Source organism: Odocoileus virginianus, chromosome 5 (assembly GCF_023699985.2).
Source record: "Odocoileus virginianus isolate 20LAN1187 ecotype Illinois chromosome 5, Ovbor_1.2, whole genome shotgun sequence".
Lineage (NCBI taxonomy): Eukaryota > Metazoa > Chordata > Mammalia > Artiodactyla > Cervidae > Odocoileus > Odocoileus virginianus.
Genome location: NC_069678.1, coordinates 72615994 through 72638920, shown reverse-complemented (window position 1 = coordinate 72638920; position 22927 = coordinate 72615994). Strand labels below are relative to the sequence as shown.

General features: G+C 51.8%; 1 long non-coding RNA gene across 1 annotated transcript; it reads left to right on the top strand.

Moving 5' to 3' along the window:
• Positions 1-2330: 2330 nt before the first annotated feature.
• On the top strand, positions 2331-8621 carry LOC139035071 (uncharacterized). Its single transcript, XR_011487585.1, has 3 exons — positions 2331-2614; positions 2988-3146; positions 8106-8621. It is a non-coding gene; the product is annotated as an uncharacterized lncRNA (long non-coding RNA).
• Positions 8622-22927: the final 14306 nt, after the last annotated feature.

Sequence of the window (22927 nt, the reverse complement as noted above, 5' to 3'; positions counted from 1 at the left end):
GGGGGTGGAGGGGAGGTGCACCTGGGAATTTGGGACATAGGGCTGAGTCCCCACGTCTGCAAACAGGGACTCTTGCTGTAGGGAGGAAGAAAGTGGGGAGAGGAGGAACCTGGCAGGTGGCCTGCCATTTGAGCTCTTGCCCCAGGCCACAAATATTAGAGGTGGACTGTCAGGGAAGTCCCTGGTGGTAGTAACTTTGATTCAATGATGGGTCAGTTTCACCTGCAGATTCCCAGACCAACCCCAGACACCCCACCGTGAACACTCATATTCCTGGGTCTTGGCAAAGATCCTAGAGTTTGCATATTTAACAAAGATGGCCATGCTGGGAGCTTTGTGTCCAGAAACCTGTTTAATTCTCACAGTCACCCTTCAAAGGAGATGGCCAGGAGGAAACTGAGGCTGGCAATGAGACTTGCTATGACCTCACAGCTGCTATATGACAGAGCTGGTACTATCTCCTTGGACTCTTCAGTCCCTCCCAAACCCCACAACCTCAGAAAGAGATAATGGCACTCTAGCATTTCGGTCAAAATTCTTGAATTTCTTTTGGACAGATTCTGCTTGGCCTTGGGAAACGAAGCTTAGAATTCAATCATGGAACAAAAGTCCTCTTCTCTGTGTGAGAGGATGTGGCCTGGTGAGGGTCCCTAGCCCAGAAGATTTGGGGGCTTCTCTCAGGCCCCAGTAGGATTGGTTATCATCCAGGCACCGATGTCTCCCATGCTGATCTCTGTAGCCCTCTCTCTAGGCTCCAAAGTCAAGTGTTCCCAAGCTGGACAGCACCTCCCTCGCCCTTGCTCCACACTCACAGCCCATCCTTTTCCCCCGCAACCCCACACCTGTCCCTCTTCTGACTCTGCTGCCCTCCCAGTACCCAAAGCAACCACCTGAGTATCCATTGCCATCCTTAACTCTGCCCTCTTTAGCCACTTCTGATGCACAGGTCACCACCCTGTCACATCTACTTCTTAATAGCCATGAATCAGTCCCCGCCTTCCATTGACCTTACATCTCCCCTTGTTCAGACCTCACCATTTCTCAAAAAGACCACTAACCCCTCCAAGCCATTGGATGTATGGCCGCCAAAATGATGTCAAGGAAAACAAGGGACATGTCCTGCCTCTGTTTACTCTTCAGTGGTTCCTGTCTCAGTGCCCTTAGACTAAAAGCCAAATTCTTTTTTTTTTAAACAATTTTACTTTTATGTTTTAAAATTTGTGTATTTATTTTTGGCTGTGCTGGGTCTTTGCTTCTGTGCTCAGACTCTCTCCAGTTGCCCGGAGTTGGGGTTACTTATTGCCGTGGCTTCTCTTGTGGCAGAGTATAGGCTCTAGGGCAGTTGGGCTCACTAGTTTCACTCATGGGCTTAGTTGCCCTGAGGCATGTTGGATCTTCCCAGACCAAGGGTTAAACCCACGTCCCCTGCACTGGCCAGTGGATTCTTTACCACTGGACCAGCAGGGAAGTCCGCCAAGCTCTTCTATACTCTCCAGCAATACTGAGGGGCTTCATGATGTTCCCCTCCCCCAAACTCTTTGCTATGTTTTTCACCTCTCTCTCTTAGATGCTGCTCTTCCCTCTTCCCTTTCGCTTTTTGGCTAACTGCTACTTCCTAAGATTTCAACCAGCATGGCCTCCTCTGGGAAGCTGCCCCTGCTGCCCTCCAGCCTGGGTTAGGCCCTTACTCTGGGCTCTGGCTCTTTCTTGCTGTGCTTGCTACCTGCGGTAATAATAATAGCTTATCGTTATTGAGTGCTGACTCCATGTATTTTTCTGTATTGACGCATTTAACCCTCAGCACCACCCTATGAGGCAGGTTCTATGAGCACTTCCATTTTTCAGATGGGGTGAAGGCTAAGTAAACTGACTAAGGTCACACCACTTGGGGATTTGAGCCCAGGGTGGCTGGCTGCAGAAAGCTGTCCTCTAATCCTATGGCTGTCTCCTGACGCACTGGGTGCACATTTGGGGGCGGGTTCTCTCTAGAATGTGAGATCCCAGAGGGCAGGGTGGCTTCTGACCCAGGAAGATGAACCCAGCAGCAAACCCATGTGCTGGGACGGGTAGGTGCCCGAAGCCTGGTGCTCCAACCCGGGTCTCCCGTCCCTGGGGAACTGTGAGGGGCCCCTGGCGGCCCGGGCCGCGGGCGGTACAGCTGGGGAAGGCCTGGGGCCAGATGGGCTGCGCCGAGGCAAGGAGGCCAGGGCGACCGGCCGGGGCGCGCGTTGCCAGGGCGACGGGGGGCGGCGGCCCCGCCCCGGCGGGCGGGGGAGCAGGTGGCGGGACGGTGCGCGGGCTGGGGGAGGGGCCGGAAGGGGCCCGCGGGAGCCGGGGCCGCTGGGCGCGCCCCCAGCATCTCCTCCTCCTCTCGGCCTCTCAGCTCCTGCTGCTCCTTTGGCGACTCGGGCTCTACGAAGAGCTAGAAGAACTACGAAGAGCTAGAAGAACCATTTGACTAGAGGACCAGGCTCCCGTTCTGGCTTCGGCTCTCAGTCCCTCTGTATCTCGCTCCAGCAAATCATTATGTTCATCCTCCATCTCCCAGTCTCAGTTTCCTCGCCTGTGACACAGCAGAGATGGACCAGGAAGACTTTTTCCTGGATTCGTCAGCGTACACTACATTTTTGTGACTCTGGGGATAGGGCCGGGAGGATTCAGGGCTGGGTAATTTCTCATCCTCTTCCACTGGAGGCATGTTCTCATCTCATGACGCCCATCATGTGGGAATGTCAGAGCGAGAAGAGCTGGTAGTCTCTGAGCCCAGTGTCTGCATTATACAGAACGGGCAGCAGCTGCCCAGAGAGGGTAGGCGACCTGTCCAGAGTCACACAGTTGAAGGCCAAGGCAGAAGGAGAAACCTGGCCTTAGCTTCTCAGTGCTCCACCCATCACCTCCAGCCTGGGAGCTCAAATCGGGTGTACGAGTGGGGGGAGGGGCGGGTTGCTGCGGGAAGAAAACGAACACCCCTGCTCTCCCTTCGGCAGGCTCCGGCTGCTGAGCTGGCGGGAAGACAGCCTGACCCGAGAGCCAGCCTTCGTATCTGCACCAGAGACCTCACGGTGTCCTGCCACGACCCATACCCCCATGGCCTCCAGCTGGGACTGCTGCGAAGCTCTGTTCGGAGTCCCCGCCCTGCGAAGGAGGTGTGGAGGTTGTGGCCTCCTTCCACCCACCCCGCCCTAAGTAGGGGAAGAGCTGGGACCCTGGACCAGGCAGTCTTGGCCCAGAGCAGGGCCTCCTGCCCACACCAGCCCCTAGTCCTCTGAGGGGTCCTCCTTTCCTTAGGGATAAAGCCCCTCTCTCCTTCCTTGCACCCCCTTCTGAGGTTGAGAGGGCTGGCTTGCTTCTCTTCCCCCAGGCAGGAGTCTCTGGGGACTGACTGGCTCTGGTTCTCAGCTGATGGTGGTGGGGGGTGGGTCTGGCTAGGGATGGAGGTGGAGCGGAGCTGGGCAGAGGCAGGGTCTGTGCCTTTAAGGTACAGCTTACTGCTGGAGTCACACACGCGCGCACACACCCCAGTCTCTTGCACACAGTCACGCAGTCATACAGCCGCACACACACTCCCAGGATCTGTTCTCTCTTCCCCTCTCTGTCATTCTGTGGCTGCGCGCACGCACGCGCACACACACACACACACACACACACTCTCTCTCTCTCTCTCTCTCTCTCTCTCTCATACACTCTCAGGCTCTGTTCTCTCTCCCCCCTTTCCTCTGTGTCACTCTCCACACACACACTCACACACACACTCACACGCTCCCAGGCTCTGTTCTCTTTCCTCCTCTCTCCCTCTCTCCACACAGACGTACACACACAATCACACACACAAAAGCATCCACACTCTCCAGTCCCCCTCTCTCCCCAAGGTCTCGTTTTGAAAAACATGGGCTAGGGGAGGAAGGGCAAGGGCAAGGAGTTCTGACCTAGAAAATGGGCCCTGCCTTCATTTGTCCCTCCCCAGCCCAGGAGAGGGGGCTGATATTCCAATCTGGTATCACTGCCCTGGGTCAAGGCTGCAGGGAGAAATGAAGGAGCCAGGCGGGGTGGGGATCAGGCTCCAGGAGAGGGAGGGGAGGGGGCTGCTTGGCCCCAGGCCCAGCCTTTTGGCTACAGACCCAGTAATCATAGGGGAACCTCCTGTTCCTTCCCCTCCTCACTCAAGGAGGGACTGCCTTCTAGCACAGAGGAAGCAGGTTTAGTGACAAAGTTATTAGGTGGTTTTGCCACAAGCCAATGGACAAGTTGGCCTTTGACTTATGATAAAAAGGCTCTTGACCCTTCTTCGGCCGTGTTACGCCTTTAGTCAAATCTAGACTAGAACTGTGCCCACGCTCTGGAGGGGAGAAGTCCTTCCTTCTTAACTAAAATTCTTCTTGCTGTAGTTCCATGTAGAGACTGAGAGTTCTCTCCCTATATGAGTTTCCGCCTTTTCATCTCAATTTCCTCTGAGTGTTTATGGGTAGCTCCTGTTCATCCTTCAAAGCCCGACTCAAAAGGACCCTCAAGTAGAGAAGTTTCCCTGCTTCAGTCCCTTGAGGAGTATGAGTTCCTCTTTCCTCTAGGCATGTGGGCTTTCTGTACTTTCTACAGTTCCAATGCTTCCATGTTTTAATAAGCAGGTGTGTCCCTGACCCCAACAAGTGTGGATGTAGCTCTTCTCACATTGTCTCCTTTATTCATCTCGCCCTGTCTTCCTCTGTTGTGGGGATAGGGTCCCCTTTAACAGTACTCTGGTTCAGCTCAATCAGTTGAACAGCAAAGCAGAATTTGAACCCACATCTATCTGATGTTACATCTCGGCCTTCCCCCTGTTTCTCACTACTCTTCACAGGTAACTCCCTTCAGGAGACTCAACAGAGGAAAAGTAATCTCATAAAAAGTCCCAGAGAGATTGGAACTAATGTCAGCATCATGCACACTGAAAAGTACCCTCTTCAATTCAACAAAGGTTTATTGAGCATCTATCTGTACAGACCTTGTGCTGGATGCTAGGCTGTCGTTCAGTTGCTAAGTCATGTCTGACTCTTTGTTACCCCAGCACACCAGGCTTCCCTGTCCTTCACTGTATCCCAGAGTTTGCTCAAATTCATGTCCATTGAGTCAGTGATGCCATCCAACCATCTCATCCTCTGTTGTCCCCTTCTCCTCCTGCCCTCGGTCTTTCCCAACATCAGGGTCTTTTCCAGTGAGTTAGCTCTTTGCATCAGGTGGCCAAAGTATTGGAGTTTCAGCTTCAGCATCAGTCCGCCCAATGAATATTCAGGGTTGATTTCCTTAAGAATTGACTGGTTTGATCTCCTTGCTGTCCAAGGGACTCTCAAGAGTCCTCTCCAGCACCACAGTTTGAAAGCATCAGTTCTTCAGCGCTCAGCCTTCATGGTCCAACTCTCACATCTATACATGACTACTGGAAAAGCCATAGCTTTGACTAGATGGAGATAACATAGGCACTGCCTCCCCATCTATGGGGATAGTAGGCACACATACAGGCAATGATGCCTTAAGGTGCCTGAGAGGCTAAGAAAACTGGAATTCCATAAGAGGCCCTGGTTCAGATTGGGGGATACTACAGGAACTGAGAAAGGGCTCCCCAGCAGGGGAGTAGGAATCAGACAGGTGGATGGTGCACACAGAACAACAGGCTCCTCCTTAGAGCATCCCCAGAATCAGGAGAAGAAAACTGACAATGACTCAGGATTGGCTACCCCAGCCTGGGTTCCTTCCTCATCCCCACTTTCATGGAGGGCATGGCCAGAGTGTTGCAGCTGGCATTGAAGTGTGCTGAGGGAAATTCCTTGGTAAACAGAGTTAAGGGCATTGTGAAATGCTGAGGGAAATTTCTAGCATTTCTCTCTTATTTTTCTATTTTCTGGTTTTTTTTTTTGGCTGCACATGTGACATGTGGGATCTTTGTTCCCAGACCAGGGAGCGAACCAGTGGCCCCTGCATTGAGAGCTCTGAGTCTTGACCATTGGACTACCAGGGAAGTTTCATTTTCCCCATTTTTTAAAAATAGGGGCCTTCCCTGGTGGTCCAGTGGTTAAGATTCTGTGTTTCCACTGTAGGGCGCTCTGGTTTGATTCCTGGTTGGGGATCCCGCGTGCTGCAGCACCTAAATTCCAAGTTAGTTTCCTAGAAAAATGGCTGATATTAGAAGTGAAGTAAGAGGTTTCCAGCCAGGAAGTCCTTAAAGCCTGGTCATCTGTACTTCCTCCATGATTTTTGCTCTAACGTTATCTGTTTAGTGTTTTTCTTTAAGTTAACTCACTTTTACAAAACTTTAACAAAAGAAACTGTATTTGTACTCTGTTTTGGCTTTCCAAAAACAAGAGGTAGATATAAGAGTTAATTCAGTGAAAACAAAGCGATTCTGCTTAGATAATTTTTGCTTGCTAAGTGGTCTCTCTCTTTGCTATGAAGGGAGATTAGCAAGCATCAGAAAGGCCTTAAAGACATTTCAACCTCAAAATGGGACTTTCTCCTTCTCCTTGACTTAGCCAGGAGCAAGAATAAAAAAGGAGTCAATTTCCCGAGCTGAGGAGCTGAGGTTCCACGGTCTGTGGCCGTGTCTGCGCCCTCTCTGGCCTCATTCCCTGATCCCATGGGGTGGACTTGACCCACACCTTGGAAAATTCTGCCTTAATCCAAGCCCTTTGGTCCAGAGAGAGGAGGAGAAGTATCCAAGGTCATTCAGAAAGTGAAGTAGCCAACTGGAGCCCAAGACCCAGGATTTTGACCCAGGGTGGGTCTGGACTCGGGGAGAGCTGAGACCGGGTACCGGAGCTGAGCGCTGGGCTGGGGGAGCCCAGAGGCCCAGCTCTGCTGCTGTGTACCTGGCTGTGCCTAAGCAAGTGCCACCATCACTCGGAGCCTCAGGCTCCTCATTTACATGATAGGACCCCCCACATGCACACCTTAGTCCTCTGTTACCATGATTTCTTCCAGACAACTCCTTCAGTACCCGCTACCCATACCTGACAGTGCAGAGTCCTGACTCTTGCAAAATGCACAAGCCCACCCCTCCTCCCACCCAGAAACCTGGCCCCTGCCTCCTCCTCCCACTCATCCCCTTCCAGTCCAGCCACATCTGTGGAGCACAGTGCCCGGACCGTCAGACACGCCATCAATATTTGTTGAATGAGTGAATCAACGAACACTGCCACACGCTCCGTGCTGCCTCATCTCTGCATCAGCTGTTTCCTCTGCTGGGAATGCCCTTTTTTTCCTTGCTTGGTCTCCAAGCTTTGATTCATTTCCTAAAAACCCTGCTTAAACACTCTCCTCTTTTAAGACCCTTTCCCTGACATTTCCCAGAAGAGTTCTTCACCCGTGAATTCAGCACCAACAAGACACATGAAGCTCCTTCCCTCTTGGATCTTTCCTTTTCCTCTGAGCCTCCAGAGCCTGGCTCTTGGTGCTGTTCTGACATTGGCCACGTGGCACAGCAGCTATTTGTACCTGTCGCTCCCGGACGGTGCACAAGCTCTCAGCTTCAGTGATCTTGGAGCCCCAGGGCCCAGCCCTCAGCTTGCCACACACAGATTGTGTCCTCAACCACCGGGCACCCTTCCCTACCCCCAGAGCTGGGATTTGTAGAGCAGTTTAAGCAGGAATAGAAGCACTGTTGTTCCCACTTCCTGGGGCCATGAGAGCCTACTGGGTGCTGGGCACCTGACCCATGTTCTCCGTCCCCCTGACAGCACACTGTAGTAAGCTGGTAAAGGTGAACTGGGACCCAAACTGGGCCCTGGGGGCCAGGCTTCTTCCCCAGCGGGCCCCTCACCCTACGGGAGCCTCTTCCCAAGGCCAGATTCCAGAAGCCTCCTCATTCTGAGCCCTGCTCTGCGCACCCTCCACCCCCCTAGCACTGGCCTGGCTTCCTGGAATTTGTCCTCCTAATTGAAACCAAACACCGGGGCTCCTCAGGGCTGTGCCCCAGAGGCCCCGGTGGGTTTCTCTTTCCCTCCCCCCTCCCTTCCTCAGCTGCGGGCGGGGTGTTCAGCCCTGGGCAGCCTTTGGGGAGAGGCACTTCCCCTGCACAGGGTATGCCGCAGGGGCCCTCGGCACTGCTAGCCTCTGAATTAAACTCAACTCTCTCACAGCTGGAGATACAGAGGGAGAAGAAGGAGGAAGCAAGAGAAGGGAGAGCCTGAACAGCAATCAATCGGGATGGTCCCTGGGAAAACCCTGCAGGAGCCCTGTCTTAGGCCAAAGGCCTGGCAACTAGAGGACGGATTTGTGAAAGTCAGCTCCATCCAGACCTACCTTGTGACCTTGACCTTGGACAAGTCACTTCATGTCTCCAAGATTCAAGTTCCTCGCCTGTACTGAAATGGGGATCTGTGGAACCCATCTCACAGGATTATGGAGAAAATGAAATGGGATAACCTACATAAGCACGAACTGTGGCCGGCGCTCAGTAAGATGCAGCACCATAGCTGTTCTGGGCGGCAATACAGGCTGCTACAGTTGGGCGGCTGGTGGAAGGCGCCTCTGAGGGTGTGTGGGGTTGTCGAAGGGTGCAGTTGGAAAGGTCAGTCAGGGTCACTGGATGTTTGTCCAGCGAAGGAATTCATTCAACTTTCAACAAACATTCCCTGAGGTCCCCCCTGCGCCAAGCCGCTAAGCCCCGGAACACTACTGTGAGGAAGTGAGGGACCGCCCCCAGCCCTCAGGCCCAGAGGAGGGGTGGGGGTGGGGTGGGGTGAGGTGGGATGGGATGGTGGGGTAAGGGATGGGTTGGTGGTCACAACCATCAAAGGTGATGACCACGCCAACTGCTCTGTACTGTGACCAGGAAGACGAGGGGCTCTAGGAGCCCCCAGGAGGACTTGCCCCGCTGGGACCCAGGAATGGGTGGTCAGGGATGGCTTCCAGAGAAGAGAGTCTGGGGGGAGCTGAGAGCACTCTGCACGCACGCCTTACCCTCGTTTGCACTTCCTTCTGCCAGCACTTCCCCTTGTGTGCCAGCTGGCCCAGGTGCTGTCTGAGGACCTGGGCACGCTGGCGAGTCTACACGTACCACCTGCAGATGGGGGCGAGGGGGCGCCGCCTTCGCCTTGGCCTCCAGCACCATGTTTCCCCCCATCGTCTGTTCCCCCGCATCAGCGTTCTAACCACTGGTTTCCGCATCTGTGCTCCTGGCTGCGTTGTCTCACAGACATACCCAGCGAGTCACGAATGAGAGCACACCTGTACTTTTACATTCTTTAGTAGCCAGGTTGTAAGAAGTAAAAAGAAACAGATGGAATTACTTTTACTAATATATTTTATTAAACCCAAGATACCAAAATTATGATAAACATGGAATCAACAGAAACAAATTATTAACAAGCTAATTTACGTTATTATTTTTGTACTAGGTTTTTGAAATCTGGTGTGTATTTTGCATTTACTGTACACCTCAGTCTGAATTAGCTACATTTCATGGGCTTGATCAGCCTGAGTGATGAGTGGTTCCCATAGGGGATAGCACAGCTCTAGAATGTGGGTTCCTCTAGGGCAGAGACCCTGTACTCTTCACCTCTTTCTTCAGTGCTGAGAGGGGTATCCTAAGTGGAGGGACTGCAAGGACAAAGATACAGGCATGAAAGAACCAAGTACGTTCAGGGACTAGCACGCTATTCTGTGCGGCTTCAAGGTGAAGTAAATCTACCAGGAAGGTGGGCGATGGGACTGCTTTGTGTCTGTACCAGATTGAGAAAAGCCTTGAATACTGTGGTAAGGAATTTTGGAGTGTGGTCCAGTGGGACACTTGCGTCATAGTTTATTTATAAGCAGAAGAGTGTCATATTCAGGTTAAGGGTTTAAAAAGAGCCCTCTGGTAGGCAGCAAGGAGGGTCATTTGGATGGGACTAAACTGGAGACAGGGAGACCAGCTAGAAGCAGATGATACTGCACAGGCAAGTGATGAGGCAGGGGGATGAGGAGGTGGGCCCAGCTGGAGAGGAAGTAAGAAGATGGAATGTCAGGACTTGGGGACTAACTGGAGAGGGAGTGAGAAAGCAGGAAGAAGTCCTAAGTTTTTCACTTGTGGTGCCAGTTGTCTGAGCCAGGATGCATGGGAGGAAGTGGAGGAGGACCAGGTTTGTCAAGGACATTATGAGTTCCATCCTGGTATGTGCTGGCTTTGAAATATTAGCAGGACACTTTGGTGGACAGGAGCAGTTAAGTGGTGAGGGTACCCTGTGCCAGGGTATATAAGTGGTAGTGAGTTCCTGGTCACATGAGGCATTCAAGCAGGGGCTGACAGACACTAGCCTGGGATATCGTAGAGGGCTTACATGCATCCCAGGTGAGCTGGGCCTGGTGGCCTGTCAGCCTAGATGGTGTCTGAGCCTAGGGTTTTGCTGCATTTGTGTGTAGGAGGCACTGTCAGAGCTTGGGCATATCTACAACTGGGGACATTTGTGGTCTAAAGGTGGTTTGTGTTTTGGGACCTTGGCCCCACAACTGGAACTGGGGAGCAGGCAACAGGCATGTTGGCTGCTGGAGGGGGGACAGAGGTTCCATCCCAACAGACCACAAGGGAAGATAGCCCGGGGTCCAGTTGGACCCATTTCTTAGAACCAGAGAGTGAGAAGGATCCTTGATCTTCAACCATCCTCCTCTCCCCTCATTTTGATTTTCGGGAAAACTGAGGACTTTGCCCAAGGTCACAGAGCAGGTCATGACACATCAGGTATGGGTGGGGGTGAGGGCGGCAGGGAGGGTTCCTATTGGATCCTGGTACCCTCTCCCTGCATCCCAAGTACCCATAGCATCTTCATCTCCTTGCCTTTCCTTGGCACAAGAGATGTCCTTTAACACATGTGGTAAGGGATCCTGGTCCCTTTTAATTAGGAGGATACAAAGAGAGAAGTCAGACAGCCGCCCCCACCCATGGTTGGGAGAGTAAGTGCTCCCCAAATTACACAGCAGATGCCAGGACTCCGGCAACAAGACCCAGCTTGATAGTTTTGTGGTAACCTCAGCCAGCACAATTTTATTTTTATGTTTTAACTCCTTGGTGATATATAGACCTCTCACAGGCAGAAGAAATGGCATCCAGAACTTCTCCCTTGAAAAAAAAATATTTTTCGACTTGCGCAACACATACCCAGTTTAATTAACCCTTTTGTTGGAAGGCCTGGTCTGCTTTGGGCTGGGTGAGAAAATTGTTTCTTTCTCTCCTGCGAGGCGGGTGTTGTGCAAATAACTTGAGAAGGAGGCAAAAGATGTGGGGTGGTGTACTAGCAACCAGTCCTGCTGTGGAAACCGGACCCCCCCACCCCTGCCGCCGCCCACGATTAGCCCCTGATCCTCTTGGGATCTCTGGGTCCCAAATGATAATTCCCTGGATAATCTGATGGACAAAAAATTAATGATATGTGCCTCCTCTGGGATCTTTTTGTCTGCTTTTAAAATTTCAGTCTAAGGTGCCTGTTCTGGTGGTGGTGGTTTAGACGCTAAGTTGTAGCCGACTCTTGTGACCTCATGGACTATAACCCTCCAGATTTCTCTGTCCATGGGATTCTCCAGGCAAGAATACTGGAGTGGGTTGCCATTTCCTTCTCCAGGGGATCTTCCCAACCCAGGAATTGAACCCCGGTGTCCTGCACTGCAGGCAGATTCCTTACCAACTGAGCTACAAGGGAAGCCTGTTCTATAGGAATCCTTACATTTCATGTCTGCACCCTTTAAATCTCTATTTCCATAGACTTGCTATTCAGATCAGGAACCAGAACGTTTTGAATCAAAGCTCACCTCTGACCCCTCCCACTCCCTCATTTCCGCATGCTAAAGGTAGGAGGCTATCTCCGTATCCTTTTCTTTCTGGCCTTACCGACTCTGCCTGATGGTTCCTGTATCTGCACCTCTCTCTGGTCTCCCTCACTCAGATTAGTTTTTCAATGCTCAGCTCTGCTCTGTCACTTCCTGGACTACAAAATTGGAGGGGTGAGTCCCTCCCCCATTGTCTGAGGACTGAAGCCCCAACTGTTATGCCTTCAAGGCATAGTGCTCCAAGACCTAGCCCCTGGCCACTGTGCAACCACTCCCCAACCCTGGATATGTTCTCCATGCTCCATTTGTTCAACGTGCAAATGTTTTTTGAACCCTTACTATGTGCCAGGAGTTGTGTTGGGCACCCAGAAATTAACTGATGCACAAGTCCCAGAAACCAAGTGTGTTTCGAGAGCTCAAGGGTTTGGGGGCTCTGAGAAGGGGCGAGGAATTGAGAGAGGGACTGGGCTGCGGCCAGCTCTCTTCTTGCTGGTTTCCTGTTTACTATTAACAGCTGCCCATCCCGCCTAACACACAAACGCCAAAGTGAACCTTGGTATGTTTTCAGACCAGCAGCTCAATCACAAACATGAAGAAGGCTACTGGAAATTTGCCTTCAGCTGCCTTGAAAATCTGCAGAGAGACCTCCTTTAATCCCTCCCTTTCTTGCACTCCCCAAATTTCTGCCTTCCTTGCCTCTCCTTGGAGGACATATGGCCCCTTGAAGTTTTTGTTTGCTTGAAGGGGGGGGGGGGAACCCAAATACCCAGCTTCAGTGTGGAAGTTTTTTCCTTTTTTTAAAAAAATATTATTAAGCATCAAGAGACAGAGCAATCTGCTTGCAGATACTATACGTGCATAATTAATAAAATCTCATTATTTATTTATAGAGACACACGAGGAACTGGAGAATTAGGGCTATCCCCATTATATATGAAGAGAGGGAGAGAAAGAGTGGGAGAGAGAGGCTAATACTTTTTGAATGTTAGAGCCTTCCAGAGAAGCAAATCTCTCAGTAGGCAACGAGTAAGAGAAGGTATCTACTCCTCGTCCGAGTGGTGCTCCGAGCTCAGGAGACACCAGAGAGCAGAAACCTGGTTCCGCTTAAAAAAGGAACGGGACCAGCTCGGTGCTCCGAGTGCCCAGGATGCCGCCTTTGGGTAGTTGGCAGGAGAGCAGGAGGCACCGTGGAGGGCCTGGCGACGGGGAAAGAGCCGGTCCGGGGATTCTGAAGGAGAGGGACTTAGGCACAGAATCCCTGGTAGGTGGGGGTAGCAGTGGGCACGGTCACACTGTGGGCACCACGTAGATTGCCCAGACACCGGCTGAGGGAGCCTCTGGTTCCGCTGGTCCTTTATAAAGCAGGTAACGGTCACTGAAAGGGGCGCCCCGGGGGCGCGGGGGGGGGGGGTGCTTTCTAAATGCCAGCTCTGCCCTTGGATCTCTGCATGCCAGATGCCCAGCCAGGGCCGCCAATATCAATAACCCAACTTATTATGTAACAGCCCCTGCGGCCAGGCAGGCAGGGGTCAGAGCCTCCCAGGCTTCTTGAGTTGGGGTGGATCTTCGCTCTCCCTGTTCTCTCTCTCTCTCTCCCTCTCTCATTTTTCTTGAGACATGCTTTAAAATAGAAAACAGGCTTGTGCAGTAACCAACCCCACAGAAAGGGGTAGTTTGAAGGGATTTTTTTCCCCCCCATCTCCTTCAAGTGCCAGCAACTCAGGCAGCAGAACACTCAGCCTTCCCGAGGCGGTGGGCTCCGGCGGGGGGCGGGGAGAAGGGCTAGGGAGGGGGTCGGCTTGAGCAGCAGCCCCCGCAGGGTTACCCGGGCGCGTGCAGGGAAACGTCTCAGCAATTCCAGCGCCCAAGCGGAGCGCGCGGGGGGGCGGGGGCGCGCGGCGCGGGGCACCTTGAAACCGCCGGCGGCCGCGCGCTGATTGGCCGAGCCGCCGCCTCGGCGTTCCAGCCAGGCGCCCCTCCCCCCGCGCCGTCCACCCCGGAAGGAATTTCCTCCTCTGGCGGCCGCTATTGTTGTCCGCCTTCGCTGTTTGGGTCGGATCGCGTAACCATAGTATCCAAACTGTGTCCGCACGGGGCCCCAGCCTGGGACCCCTGTGCCCCCAGCCCCTCCAAACCACCCCCCACTTTTTTTTTTTTTTTGCAGCCTACTTATCATGACTTCATCGGACTCCGGGGAGCAGGAGAGGGGGATGGGGCGGGGGGAGCTGGCCCGCTCCTGGCGGCCCTTACTCCGAGATGTTTTCAATTATAATTTTTTAAAAAAAGTCTGCTTTGTGGGTTCGGGGCTTTTAAATTCTTCCTACTCCCCCCACTTCCATTAAACCGTTGGACCAAACTTGAATGGGATTTTCCCTCCGTTTCCCCTTTACCGTCTTCACCCTGACTTTGCTGCTCACATCTAAGGGTGGGGAGACATCAGCAGAAGTCACCCCCCAAACCCAGCCCCTCAAACTCGGGCTGTGTCCCGGTCCCTGGGCCTGGGCTTGAGCTGGAGAAGGCGAGGTCGGACCCTGCAGCCCACACCCTCTACCCCGGGGCGATTCCTGGCGGGGTTGGGGGACCCGTGGAGGAGGAGGTGCGGGGGTGCATGCCCGCCAACCCCTTATCAAAGGGATGCGGGAGTGACGGGGTAAGCAGCTGACAGGTTCTTGGGAAAACAAGCCTCCTCTCCCCTCAGATTTCTCCCTCGGATCTCTCACAGAGACATCCTAGTCCGCGCGAGCAGCCTGAGACCAATACCTGTTCCCCACTCCTGCGAAAAAACAAAAATAAAAGCCTTGTCCTTGCGAAATACATATTGCTGGGAGAGGTTGGGGGGGGGGGCGCTAGCAGTAAGTCCGCACCCGGGCTGTGAGCAGCGCGGGAGCCCCCGGGACTGGGGCTGGCCGCGGGGGGCGGTGTGTGTGCCGGGGGGTGTCAAACATTCCCAGAACTCAAGAATTCTCCCGGCGCCCGTTGGGGCGGGGGCAGCAGCTGCGGCGGCCCAAGTTCGGGGCAACACTGCCCCCTAGGGGCCACCGCAGTAAGTTTGCAGCCGGGGCGGCGAGGGGCCTTAAGGACGGAGCCAGTGGTACCTGGGCAGGGGTGGCAATAACTCCTCGGGTGACCGGTGACAGGCCTGAAGAGGGCTTCCAAGGGTCCGTTCTGGGGGCGGGGAGGATGCGATGGTGAGGTTTTGTGTTTGCTCTAGAATCTAAAACTTTGGCAGACTGGGTGCATCCTACCGGCTTCCAGTGGTGGAATGGGCCTTTTAAGATCAATGAATCTGGTACTCTTTGTGCAGTTGAGAAAACTGAGTCCCAGAGAGGGGAGCGATTGGCTCAGGAACATGGCTTTGCACCCAATCCTTCTGGGGTCCTGTGGCGTTTTTGAATTCACAAAGTCTTCCTTCATCCCCTAGTCGCTCTTGTAAACCTTGTAGAGAGGTTTATCAGAGGCAGGATAGGACATTTTACAGATGGAAAAATCAGTCCTACAGCGGGGTGAGAACTCAAGTTCCCTGTCTTTCAGTCCAGCCCTCTGTACTATGGGGACTTAGAGGAATTTGAACCATAGACTCAACTAGCTGGCCAGCCCTTCTTTAGGGGGATGGCTGTGGTGCTCAACACCCATTCCTACCAGACCAGCGTGGAAGTGGCTGCTCCAGGCCGAGGGGCTCAACAGATGAGTGTGGGTCTGCTGAAACCTGAGTTGTAGGCTCCCAAACTGTTGCTATGTCTGGGCCTCAGTTTTCCCATCTCTAAAATGGGGAGTGGGCAAACCAAGAGGAACAGGAAGGCATCTTGTATCTCCAGTGTTCAGTGCTGCTGTACTCCTTGTCTTCTGTCTGACTCACCCCTCTCTCCCCGGCTCTCCCTTGCTCCTCAGGTGGGGGTCGGCTGGGCTGGCTTCTTGAGCCTGCCCTTCCTCCCTTCCCGAAGGGCTTCTGCGGCTGCCCCTCCCCTTCCCTCTCCTCCGGGCTGGCGCAGAGCAGACTGCGGGAGGGAGCGGTGGGCAAGGAGCCAGCAGAGCGTCCAGTCAACCCCTTGGGAAACAGAGGGTGTGTGTGTGTGTGTGTGTGTGTGTGTGTGTGTGGGTTGGGGAGGCACTGTCGGAGGTAGCAGCTCGGCTCAGCAGGGGCAGAGTCCCTGGAGGTTATTGGTGCCCAAGGTGACTGGTGTCCGAGCTGGCTGCTGGCCTCCTTCCTCTCTCCCTAGAGATCTGAGGAGCTGCACAGGGAGTCGTTTCCACTCCTCCCTCTCCCTTGCCGCCCACGAACAATCAGGCAGCAAGTCTGGTCCTTTCTCCCCTTAAATCTCTCTCCAGTCGCTCCCTTCTCCACATCTCTCAGCCACCATCTTAATCTGCCAGCCTGCTGGTATCCAGGGGGCTCGAAACTGGCCCCTCTCAGTCTTCCTCCACATTGTCCCCCCGACCAAGCCTTCTGAACCACAAAGCACATACTCCCCGCTTCTCCTGTCCGCACCCTTCCTTTCCCTGCCCTGTGGATCAACTGCAGGCTGGTGAGACCCTCCGTGGTCTAGGCCTTCCAGCCGTGACAGTCTCATTTTATTCCTCTCCGATGCATCTTTTGTGTTCTAGTGATACATGCATGTGGGCTTCCCCGCTGGCTCAGATGGTAAAGAATCCACCTGCAATGCGGGAGACCTGGGTTTGATCCCAGGGTTGGGAAGATCCCCTGGAGAAGGGCATGGCAACCTACTCCAGTATTCTTGCCTGGAGAATCCCCGTGGACAGGGGAGTCCTTGGGGTCACAAAGAGTCAGACGATACTACATATGACCTCCGGAGCCTGTCCTGCTCCTTAGACTTGCACAGGCTGTCACTGTCAGGTCCTGCCAGGGCTTGGAGATACTGAGGTGAGCAGGACCAGCCTTCCCTGCATAAAGCATAGTGGTATAATGATGGTTGGCAGAATGGAGTCTTAAGAGAACTGTCACCCAGCCTGGGGAAAAATCAGGGAAGGCTCCCTGAAGGAGGTGATGCTTGTGCTGAGTCCCATGGGAGAAGGAGGAATTAGCCAGATAAACAGAGGTAAAGGGAGAACAGTTCGTTCAGGGAGAGGAAATGACAGGAATAGGCAACAGCATGGGCAAGCACAAGACACGAGAGAGCATGACCTTTAATGAAACTGAAGATGGTGTAGCTGAAATGTAAAGGGAGAGGACAGTGGGAAGAGATGTGGCTGGAGAGTGAGTCAGATCCAGGTGTTCCTTGTGTGCTGGCCTAAAGGAGCTGAGTGTCACATACAGTCTCTAGGTAGCCTGGGGAGGTTTCTGAGCCCTGGGCTGGACTGCAAGGAGCTTGCAGACTAAGGTAGATAAATAAACCGGGTCAAAGCAGAATGAAGAAGTCCCAGTGAGGACGTTCTAAAATACACATCTGTTAATTCCTGCTCTCAACATCTTCATTGGCTCCTTAGACCTGCACAGGCTGTCACTGTCAGGTCCTGCCAGGGCTTGGAAATACTGAGGTGAGCAGGACCAGCCTTCCCTGCAGAAAGCATAGTGGTATAAGAGGGCAAGCCCTCTCCTTGGCATGCCATTCAAGGCCCTTGCTGGCCTCTCCAACTCACCTTAGCAGGACCCTCATAGTCCCATTACTCCAGCCAACTGTTATCTGCAGTTCACCCGATACACTGTGTTCCCACCAACCGTCAGAGCAGTACACATACCATTTGCTCTGCCTGGAATCCTATTGTCATTCACCTGTTATATTTTTTTGTTTTGTTTTGTTTTGACTGCGCTGCATTTGGGATACTAGTTCCCTGATCAGGTATTGAACCTGTGTCCATGCAGTGGAAATGTGGAGTCTTAACCACTACCACCAGGGAAGTCTAACTGCCAACTTTTTCAAGATGCCTGTCAGGCATTACTCCCTCTGGGAAGCCCCCTTATATCCCCAAAGCTGACCTGGGTTCCCCTTTTCAAACTCCATTGTTCCTTGTGCTTTCTTTTGTCACAGCACCTGTTTCAGTATAGTTTAGTAATTCTTAGGAGAGGGACTTCCGCGGTGGTCCAGTGGTTAAAACTCCATACTCCCAATGCAGGTTCAATCTCTGGTTGAGGAACTAAGATCCTATATGCATGCAGCCAAAAAAAAATATATATATACATATATATATATATATGTATATATATATATATATATCCACAGGAGGCTGTGTGTGTGGGTCCTCAGTTATGTCCAACTCTTTGCAACCCCTGGACTGCGCATGCCAGGCTACTCTGTTCATGGGGATTCTCCAGGCAAGAATACTGGAGTGTGTTGCCATTTCCTCTTCCAGGGGATCTTCCCAGCCCAGGGATGGAACCTGCATCTCCTGCATTGGCAGGATTGGATTCTTTACCACTGAGCTGCCTGGAAAGCCCCAGTAGGAAGCAAGCAGCCTCTGTTTTTGGTTTCCCCTGAGTCTCCAGGCCATACATACACAGGGTACAGAGTAGATGCTCATTTAAGTTTTTGTGTTTGAAAACTGGATACAGGCTACTTGTGAAGAATAGTTAACTGCTTGCCTGCTGTGTGCCAGGCAGTGTGCTGGCCACTTGTTATATTATTTTACCTCTTACAACAGCACTATAAGGTTGACATTAACTCATTTTGTGGATGGGAAACTGTGACTCAGGGAGGGGAAATGACTATCAAACTGATGAAGGCATTTGTCAAAACTCAGTGAATTTTTTGAAGTTAAGCTCTGTACATGTAAGTTATACATCAATTTTTAAAAATAAAAAAGACTGGAAAGTTACTAGAGCATATATTCCTTATGTCTGAATAGACTGAAAAGAGCTGAGGGAAGGTACTCAAGGTAGGCGTGGAAGGCCACGGTACGCCCAATGCTAGAAGCTTGGTCTGATGTGGAGCCAGCATCAGAAGCACGTAGGGAAATAATGGTGGATGAGACTCCTAGGTGAGCAGAGTCCAATTGTGGAGAGCTTCAAATACCTGGATAGAGCTGGACTCAGTGTACAGGCATTGGGAGCCACTGACTTCTAGAGAATGCTAGATGAGCTTCTCTTGGAGGAATGAATCCATTCTTGGGGGAAGAGGGTGAGTGGTGTTTGTTGCTGGTTCATGTGAGGCTGCATTTGGAGGGGCCAGAGCTGGAGGACATAAGAGATATGGGTTCAATTCCTGGGTTAGAAAGATCCTCTGGAGGAGGGCATGGCAACCCACTCCAGTATTCTTGCCTGGAGAATCCCATGGACAGGGTGATCTAAACTTTGGTTTTCTTATCTGAAAAAAATAGTGCTATTTATAGTATCTACCTCATAGAATATTCCAAAGATGAAATGAGATGATACATACACAGCTCTGAATACCAGGCCTGGCTCACATGTGTCAGGCTTTTCCCTTCTTACCACCCACCTATTTTTAGTTCCCTTTCCTAGTCTCTTCTTTCCATGAGGACCCACTCCAGTGAATTCCATATATGACCCTAAATATGCATGTATCTTTGTAAAGTTTGTAGAGGTGTCTTGGGTGCTAGAGATCTCACTCTGTATCTTTCATTTCTGCCTGCTCCCGCGCCACCACACAAACTCAGCACTACACGTTTGAAGGCCTCTTTGTTTCCTCTTCTTACGCTATAGATTTCTGAGCGCAATCCACCCCATTTTGCTCATTTATTCCCCCAGTGATGGACACCTACACTGCCTTGAATTGTTTTTTTGTAGTGAGTTGTTAGTTTAAAAAATTTTTTATTATTATTATTATTTTTTTGGCTATGCTGGGTCTTCACTGGGCTTCCCAGATGGCGCTCGTGGTAAAGGACTCACCGGCTAATGCAGGAGACATAAGAGACGCAGGTTTAATCCCTGAGTCAGGAAGATCCCTTGGAGGGGGGCATGGCAACTCACTCCAGTATTCTTGCCTGAAGAGTCCCCATGGAAGTAGGAGCCTGGCAGGCTATGGTCCATAGGGTTGCACAGAGTCGGACACGACTGAAGCAATACGGCACACATGCACAAGTGTTCATTGTGAAGCGCAGATTTAGTTGCCTCACAGCATGTGAGGTCTTAGTTTCCCGACCAGGGATCAAGCCTGTGTCCCCTGACTTGGAAGGGAGGTTCTTACCCACTGGACCACCGGGGAAGTTTCCTGCCTTGAATTTCTTCCTCTTACAAATAATTTCTTGACATGCACCCTTGTACACATCATGGACGGGTCCCCTTGTGTGCTTGTGTGAGAATTTCCCTGTCATATCCAGGGGTGCACCAGGATACTCCTGCTACCTTATGGGACACACACCTACTTAATTTTACTAACTCTCGTCAGCCTGCTTTCTAGGATTACTGAAATGCTTTGCGCCTACCAGCAGCATGTGAGAGCATTTACCTCCTGCGTGCCTGCCAGCACTTGGTATTACCCATTGTTCTAATTTTTGCCACTATGATGAATGTAAGGTGCCAACTCTTTAATTTGTGTTTCTTGGATTGTTAGTGAATATAAGCAGCTCTGCACACACTTGCGCTTGTTGGCCATCTGGGGTTCTCCTTCTGGGAATTGCTTGTGTCCTTCGCACATTTTTCTGCTGGGTTTCCTGGTCTGCCTGCCTGTTGAGTGCTCCACCATCAGCACTGAGGAAAACCTACAGCAGCTGCCTCAGAGCAGGTCTGACCTCTGGGGATGGGGAAGGCAGGTTGGCAGCTCTGGCACACCATTGCCCTTGGTCCCTGATGGCATCGCCTTTGAACTGCTGTCAGTTCACAAGTCTTTCCTGAGCGCTCATCCTGTGTGGGCTCCAAGGACCCAGGCGACTCGTGTTGCTCTGATTTCTAAGGCTCATGGTGCAGTGAGGGAGGCAGACTAGGCAGAATAGAGTTATTCCAAAGATTACATGTGATGCTCCATACAAAGTCCCTCCCTACTAGAGACCCTGTCCCACTTAATGGTCCTGGCTTGGGTAATGGAGGAAAAATTCATCATTACATCATGGAATCCACACCTACCTTCTAGGGAAGATGTCTCTGAAATTGGAAGGCCCTTTGAGCCTCCAAAAGGATGCCGGGGGCCAAGTTTAGGGCAAGGAGTCTTGGAAAACTGCTTGGCTTACCTGGGGAAATTTTGGGAAGAGGGTAGAGTTGTGAGAAAGGGTTGGGAAAGAGAGAGAAGAGTGAAAGAGGGGAGAGGAGATGGGAGTTCCCTGGTGGCCTAGTTAGGGTTCAGGGCTTTCACTGCTGTGACCTGGGTTCAATCCCTGCTTGGGGAACTAAGATCCCAGAAGCAGCTCAGTGCAGTGGTTCGTGTGGGGTCGGGGGGAGTGAAGAGGGGAGAGGAGATAAGAGATAGGGTGAGGTCTGTAGAGTGAAGAGGCCCAAGCATAAATCTCCGTTATGAGCAGGGATGTCTAATATTCAATTTCAAGTCACTGGAACTGTTCCTCTGTCTCCTTAAATCCTTAGCAGAGCCCACCACATCCTCATTTGCCATTAGCTGAGTGTTTTGTGGGATTGGAGGCAGGGGATTGAGATTCTGTCCAAATCTCATGCTTATGAGCAAAGTCTGCACCCACAGATCAGTGAGATAGTCTGAACATTGAGCAAATACAGCGGAAGCAGGAGTTTGGAGTCAGAGGTGATCATGGAAATGTAAGTCAGCCTCTGGGGAACATGCAAAAATGTGAGATGTGGAGGGGTTAACTTCCCAGGGGGTTGGAGGTTGTCACCTCAGCTCAGTCGCTCAGTCGTGTCTGACTCTTTGTGACCTCACGGACCATAGCCTGCCAGGCTCCCTTGTTCATGGAATTCTCCAGGCAAGAATACAGGAGTGGGTTGCCATTTCCTACTCCAGGGGATCTTCCCAACCTGGGGATCGAACCCATGTCTTCTGCATTGGCAGGCAGATTTTTTACTACTGCACCATCTGGGAAGCCCAATGGAGGGTGTGAGGTGATCTTATTTAAATCAAATTGGGCTTTGTAGCAGATTGTGTTTTTCAAAAGTGGCCCCACTAGCATAACCCCTTCCCATATGCTCCTCTTTTAATATGACTTCGACTCTCCTTCTACCAAATCAAGAGAAAGGGTTTCTGTGTCCTTTTTTTGAAACTTGGTGGACCTTGATGACTGCCTTGACCAAGAGTGTGACAGAAGTGACACTATTTTTATGACTAAGCCTAGGTTAAAAAAATGCAAAACAGCTCTGCTTGGTTCTCTTGGAGAATTCATTGTGGTGTAAGCCAGCTGCCATGACTGCCCTAAAGCTGCCATGCTGTGAGGAAGCCCAAACTCTCGATGTGGAGAGATCATGTGAAGTCCTGAGACTGAATGAGAGGTTGCTTGGCCACCCCCAGCTGTTCAGCCCTCTGCTTTTCCATCTCCAGCTGCTGTCTAAATATAGCACACTGGGGACCCTGAGCCAGAATGGCCCAGCTGTACCCTTTCCAAATTCCTTGTCCACAGAAATTACGAGAGGGAAGATATTGATTGCTGTTAGTTTAAGCCAGGAAGGTTTGATATGATTTGTTACACAGCAGTAGATAATCCAAATGGGCTTATACTTCTTATCAGTCTTTCCTGGTAGACTACAGTTTTTGTTTTTAGCTCTATCCTCAGCAGTTAGCTTGGAACATACTATGCTCCAGAGATATTCATTGTATAAATGAATGAAAGTTAAGGTGTTATAGGGGAACCAAAGAGGTTGTGGGAACCCAGAGAAGGCTCCTAACCTATACTGGGAGATCTGGGAAGGTTTCCTGGAGGAAGTGATGCTGCTCCGAGTCCCTGGGCAGGGCTGGGCACAGAGGAATATCTATTCCTCATTTTTGGTGTTTGTTTGCTCTTGGCCCAGATGAGGCTTCCTGGCTTGATGTGCACAGGTCCATCCCTGTGTCCATTTGGGGCTGCTTCTTCCCACTCCCTGTTGCAGTTCCCCTTTCTCCCTCTCTGGTTGGGCTGCAGACTCACTTCTCCCTCCTCTGACTCTACGTCTGGCTGGAGAAAATTAAGTCAATGGGGAGGGAGGAGTTGACAAATAGATGATCTAGTAATTGAATTTTTTTTTTTTTTCTCTAGCCTTCTCTCCACCCCCCAGAGAGCAGGAGGGATTAGCTCTCTAGACAGTGGTTTTCTCTGCTAAGGAGCTCTGGTGTTGCAGCCCCTTTCCTGCCTAGACCAGCGGGGAGGAGAGGCGGGGTGGCAA